Source organism: Ornithorhynchus anatinus, chromosome 10 (genome assembly GCF_004115215.2).
Source record: "Ornithorhynchus anatinus isolate Pmale09 chromosome 10, mOrnAna1.pri.v4, whole genome shotgun sequence".
Lineage (NCBI taxonomy): Eukaryota > Metazoa > Chordata > Mammalia > Monotremata > Ornithorhynchidae > Ornithorhynchus > Ornithorhynchus anatinus.
The window spans coordinates 30252582-30259549 of NC_041737.1; the positions used below are offsets into that span (position 1 = coordinate 30252582).

The following is a 6968-nucleotide window of genomic DNA, read 5'->3' on the forward strand; positions in this document are numbered from 1 at the left end:
GTCTTAATGCTGTTTACAGATACCTTTTTGACTTACACCTTGCCAATATCTTCTTTATGGTAAAATAGCACAATATTCTCAGGATGAGTGCAAAAGAAACAGCAGGCATTAGTCTGAGATCACGAAGGAATTCAGCAACCCCCCAAAAGCCTGCAGTGAAAAGCATTTCAAGCTCTATGAGTGTGATCATTTTTATCCCAGGGTTTTAGTGTTAATATTTGTGATTTTTTTTCAATATGCATAAGTACATCTACAGGATTTTCTTATGTAATGAGAATAATGGAAGTAATAATAAATGTTGGAGAGGATGTGATTGTGGTTGGAATGATGATTTTAAATAGAAAAGGATACTGTCTGCTAAAACTTCTTCATCAGTTGGGAGCCTTTTTGCTCTGGAAGTCTTTTTTATTATTATTATTTCTAGTCTTTTGCTAGACTTCATTCCTTTAGATAAAAACATGCACATCAGCTTTGCAGTTTGATTGCTTTATGGGCATAAAGCTTTGCATATTTACTGCTCATGAATCATACCAGTATGTGAAATTCAGTGAAGATTCAATTTTTCCTGCTAGATGCACCTCCAGCCGTTTAATTAAAATATGTATTATTAATAAAACTATATTTAAGTCATATTTTTTGCAGATCTGACTGGAACATTAACTGCAAATCGTTTCAAGCTTTCACAGTAATTTGCTTTTAATGTTTTGTGCCTTAATCAAGGTAACACTAGCTGAAGGTTCGTGGAGCTGGTGACTTCTCGACAGTTGAGCTGGGAAAAACACACTGAAAGTGGATTCCATTGAAAGTCAAATAGACTTATGGAAAGAGTTTACAATTCTGCTCAACATAGGATCAGCCCTGACAGTAAAAAATGAAACAAAAGGGCGCCGAAAAGAGCATTGAGTACAAACGTTTCAGTACTTGGCAAATATTTTTTACCCAGTGACAGCTCTTTGCTTTTCTGAACTAAAGGTGTACTGAAGCCTAAATCTCTGCCTTTAGATGTCATAGTTGTTCTTCTGTTGGCTCTCTGTGCTTTCGGATTTCTATTTTTAAAATTCTCTCACTCTCCAGAAATCCATTCTGTTTAGTAATACTGATTAGAGACAGGATAGCCCAGTTACATAACTCTGAGAGAGGAATCAATATAAAAGAGTGTCATGAAAAATGAAAATATGCAACAAGCGTGAGACCTGAGTAGATTTCTTTGAGCGCTGGCAGAGTTTTTCTTACAAATGCAGTGATGGATCAAAGCTATTTCAGATGTTAAAGTTTTCAAACAGATTTTCTACAGGTATAAATTTAGGTCCATTGATATTGAGGGTAAACATGGGGATAGAAGGAGCACAAAAAATAAGAAACAATCAATTTGAAAATTTAAAAAAAAATTAACTCTTTATTCACTGAATGGAACTGTGGGTCGATGAGGTAATTGTTTTCAAGCTGCACTGTATTATTGTTAGTATTATTATTACATTTGTTAAGTGTTTGCTATGTGCCAAGCATTGAACTAAGTGCTGGGATAGATAAAAGACAAGCAGATCCCATATATGGCTCACAGTCTAAATTAGAGGGGGTAGAATTTAATCCCCATTTGACAGTTGAGGAAATTGAGGCACAGAAAAGCTAACTGACTTGTCCAAGGTCACACAGCAAACAATTGGCTGAGGTGGGATTTGTCTTGTCTTATGACATCGTGTCATTACTGACACCACAGACACATCTCTCCAGAATGCCCCATTCTCCATTTGCAATCGTTCTGGTAGTGTATCAACAGAGTTTTCTTGGTAAAAATAAGAAAGTGGTTTATTATGGCCACCTCCCATGCAGTAAACTTGAGTCTCCACCCTCGATTTTCTCCCATGCTGCTTCTGCCCAGCACAGATGAATTTTGCAACAGATTGCCTTCCACTTGCTAGCCACTGCCCAAGCTACAAATGGAATGGACAGGCTTCTGCTTGACTCTCCCTCTCATAGCCGAGACTGGTAGAGTACTGGAAACTCTCCAGGTGCGACCCTGAGAGGGGGAGGTGGGATTAGGATTCAGGTTTCTCCAAATTGTTTAGTTCCCTGGAGATGGGACTAAGCACATTTGTACCTGATCTGTGTGTGGGTATGAAGAAAGGGAAGCATAACCTATGCATTTGGATTTGTACCCTTTAGACACTTAGTATTTATCCTACTCTTAGCCCTTATGTACATATCTGGAATTTATTTATTTATATGAATGTCTGGCTCCTCCTCTAGAGTGTAAACTCACTGTGGCTGGGAATTTGACTACCAACTCTGTTGTAGTGTACTCTCCCAATTGCTTAGTACAGTGTTCTGCATACTGTAAGTGGTCACTCAATACCACTGATTGATTGAATGATTGATTCCCAATGTTGAGGTGCAGTGTATGTATATTCCCTGTGCAGCTGCACATTTGGAGATATTTTTGAAGGGAAACACTCACTGTCCACTTCTCTGGATTCCCTACAAGAATGAAATAAAGAATCAGGACCTTCACAAAGACTCACAAGTATTATCAGTCTATTTCTATGTTATTGGGCAAAAGAAGAAAAAAGCAGGATGAGAAACCAACAGCACGACACTTCTTTGACAGCTCACTCTGAGGTGAATAGAAAACAAGATTCGCTATGGCAGAACATTCATTCATTCATTCATTCAATCAATCTTATTTATTGAGCCCTTACTGTGTGCAAAGCACTGTACTTAGCACTTGGGAGTGTTCTATGCAACAACAGACACATTCCCTGCCCATAACGAGCTCCCATCTTGTGTTAGCTTCTTCTATTAAACTACTGTCCTTGCCTGTTTATTTTCTGACATGCAGCTACGGATAACACTAGACCAGAATTGATTGAAGTGGTCTTTGGGAATGCCCATGCTGAAAGAAATTTCTTCTGCCTGCACTCCAGTGGGGGATGATAATAATAATAATATAAATAACTATGGTATTTATTAAGCACTTACTATGCACCAAGCACTATATTAAGTGCTTGGGTAGATAAAGATCAACAGATCCCACATGGGGCTCACAGTCTAAGTAGGAGGGAGAACATGAATTGAATCCCCATTTCGGAGATGAAGGAACTGAGACCTGAAAAAGCAAAGTGACTTGCCCAGGGTCACCCTGCAGACAAGTGACAGAGCTGGGAATAGAACCAGATCCTCTGACTTCCACCAGGCCATGCCGCTTCAGAGTGGATCTTGGAATGCCATAACTGACACTTGATCCTGCAGCTCACTGAGGGCAGGGAAGGTGTCTATCAACTCTGTTATACTGTACTCTCCCAAGTGCTTAGTACAGTGCTCTGCACATAGTAAGCACTCAATAAATATGATTGATTGATAGATTGATATGGTACCTCTTCTCTGGCCCTGCAGATTTCCCTATTCCAACTTTCCCTCAGTCTTCTGAGAGTCCTGGGAATTTCTTGTTTTAGCTATCCTGGGCTCTTGACAGCTCATTTTGTCATATCTTGCTTCTCCATAAATTTCCCTACTGGACTCTTCTTCACTTCCATGTAGTTCCCACCACCATATTCCTTCTCTTTCCCATCTAAATGGAAGCAGTGTGGCCTAGTGGAAAGAGCATGGGCCTGGAAGTCAGACCTTGGGCAAATCACTTCACTTCTCTGGGCCTCAGTTCCCTCATCTGTAAAATGGGGATTAAGATGATGAGCCCCATGTGAGAGAGGGACTGTGTCCCACCTGATTACCTTATATTTTTCCCCAGGGCTTAGAACAGTGCTTGGCATATAATAAGCTCATAGCAGGTGCCACAGTTATCATTATTATTATTATTATTATTATTCATGCATCCTGGTAACTGACATCTGTTTTCCTTCTCTCAGGTACAATTTATATCTCTGTTCCCCATTGTCTCTGTTGATGGTAGGTGCGGTTTTCTGTCTTACCACTGTGGGGGAACAGATCCTTTAGTTGGATCAATGTATCCACATCTGACCCCACAGTCCTTTTGTGACAGTCCCCACTGTGTGTTTTATGTTATAATTAAATTTCCCGGCAGCAGTTCTTTGCCTTTCTCACTAATTAGGTGGAGATCCTAATCCTAGCTCTGAAAATGTAATTATAAAAAGTGTTTATTTTTGGTTTTTTGGTATCTGGGAGGAGAGAACTCAGACTTCGTGGCCTTCCCTGAAAATTGACTACAAGAACTCGATCCCGAATCTATCAAGTTGATTCTTCCAATCCAGGATCTGCAAACCCTCCAAGCTCTACCAGGTTCTCCCACTCTGCTTCCATCATCCACAGATCAAACTTGGAAATTTGGCTGTGGAGTCTTTGCTTGATGCGGAGGAAAGGTTGGGTGCTGCTGCCTAGCTGGCAGGCTGTATTTTCGATTTCTGAACTTTGGGTCTTCCATGTCAAATTTCCAAGTTTGACATGGAAGACCCAAAGTTCAGAAATCGAAAATACAGCCTGCCAGCTAGGCAGCAGCACCCAACCTTTCCCCCGCATCAAGCAAAGACTCTTTACGATGGGCTTCAAGCACATCCATCAGCTCACTGCACCTTAATAATCAGCTCTCATCATCTGCTACTCCCCTGTGGGCCCTCTAGGCACCTCCTCGCTCTGTTTCACTCTCAACTTTCCAGCCTCTGACCCCTATCTCATGTTGTCTCCGGGGTCTGGAATTCTCCTTCCCAGCAAATCTGCTGGACATCAGCTCTCCCCACTTTTAAAGCCCTCCTAAAATCCTAGCTCCAACAAACCTCCAACTGATCATTAGAGTAGGCAGGGAATGTGTATGTTTATTGTTATATAGTACTCCTCCCAAGCACTTAGTACAGTGCTCTACACAGCAAGCACTCAATAAATACAATTGAATGAATGAATGAATGAATTAATTAATTAATACCCTAAATCTTAGTCACCTTTGAGCCGCCTCTTAAATCCATTCTTCAGACCACACTCACATGTGTGTGTATACCTATAGTATATTTCCATGTAGCATACAGGGACATAATATATAATATATGCATATATGCAGACTATCTAGACTGTAAGCTCATTGTGAGCAGGGGACATGTTTACCAACTCTGTTATATTGTACTCTCATAAACACTTAGTATAGAACTCTGCACACAGTAAGCACTCAATAAATATCATTGATTGAGTGATCTCATATATATGCTTATATATAATGAATATAGTAATTATGATACTTGTTAAGCACTTACTATATGCCCTGCACTTGTGCTAAGCACTGGGTTAAATGCAAGATAATCTGGGTGCAGTTCATATCCAACCTCATTCTATAAGGGATTCAAGTCTAAGTAGGAGGGGAAAAGGCATTGTATCCCCATTTTAAAGATGAGGAAATTGAGGTACAGAAAAGTTAAGTGACTTGCTTAAGGTCACACAGCAGGCTAGTGGCAGAGCTGGGAGTAGAACCCAACTCCTCTGACTCCCAGGCCTATGTCCTTTTACTCTTATAGATACTATTTCTGCACATCGCATGTAGACAAGTTACATATTATATATAGATATATATGTATATATATGTAATATCTTACAGTCATATGGTTTATACAGTTTATACTACATATACGTAGATGATATTTGAATACTCAATTTCATTCAGTAAGGGCTCAATAAATGCCATTAGTTAAAGAATTCATTCTGACATAGCTTTGTGAATATATCTGTGTGTTTTCTGCAACAGTGCGTGAGAAGCAGTGTGGCTTGGGGAATTTATGCAGCTTCTCTATGCCTCAGTTTCCTCATCTATAAAATGGGGATTAAATCCTACTCCCTCCTATTTAGTCTGTGAGCTCCCTGTGGGACAGGGACGGTGTCCAAACCTATTATCTCGTACCTACCCCAGTGTTTAATACAGTGTTTGGAACAAAGTAAGTGTTTAACAAGCACAATAAAAAAGCTTCTGTGGACAGGGAAAGTGTTTTGTTCTTCTGTTATACCTTCTAAACAGTCTAGTGCTTTGCATTGGTTAGATTTTCAATTAAAAGCTTTACTACTGCTCCTGAAGGTTTTTTAATTCTACCATAGGTTCCCAAGAGTTGAGGGCAGGGCTTTGTCTACAGGCTCTTGATTTGAGAGGGAGAAGTTCCTGAAGGTTTTAAGTCGGGCTCATTTGAGAATGAGCCGTACATGAATTCAGAACATCCCTGTTACTACTACTACTAGTAATAATAATAATTGGGGTATTTGTTAAGTGCTTACTATGTGCCAGGCACCTTACTAAGAGCTGGGGTAGATATAGCAAATTGGATTGGACACAGTCCCTGTCCCACATGGGGCTCACAATCTCAAACTTCATAAAACAGATAAGGTAATTGAGGCACAGAGAAGTAAAGTGACTTGCCGAAAGTCACACAGCAGACAAGTGGCAGAACCGGAATTAGGACCCATAACCTTCTGACTTCCAGGGCCATGATCTATCCACTTCTCAGCTTTTTCTCAGCATGATGCTTCCTTTTAGGTTTGCACTGAGGGTTACTTCAGTGTGGCTCAGTGGAAAGAGCCTGGGCTTGGGAGTCAGAGGTCATGGGTTTGAATCCCGGCTCTGCCACTTGGCAGCTGTGTGACTGTGGGCAAGTCATTTAACTTCTCTGTACCTCAGTTACCTCATCTGTTAAATGGAGATGAAGACTGTGAGCCCCTGGTGGGACAACTTGATTATCCTCTATCTACCCCAGTGCTTAGAACAGTGCTCTGCACATAGGAAGCACTTAACAAATACCAACATTATTATTATTATTACTTATATCCAGTGGTGAGTTAGGCCAAATGGCAAAGTATCCACTAAGAAAGTCCTCTTAAAATATGTGTTCATGGCACATGAAAGGAGACAGTGCATGTGAATAAAACTATGCAGAAATGTAATCAAATCTGGCCTTGAAATTATACATAATTAAATCAAAAGCCCTATGTCATCACATCTCTCTGTCTCTCCCTCTCCCTCTCTAGAATGTAAG

General features: G+C 40.3%; 1 non-coding gene across 1 annotated transcript; it reads right to left on the bottom strand.

The window, feature by feature from the left end:
* Positions 1–1889: 1889 nt before the first annotated feature.
* LOC114814801 lies at positions 1890–2027 on the bottom strand. The gene has a single exon (XR_003762598.1). It is a non-coding gene; the product is annotated as a small nucleolar RNA SNORA7 (small nucleolar RNA).
* Positions 2028–6968: the final 4941 nt, after the last annotated feature.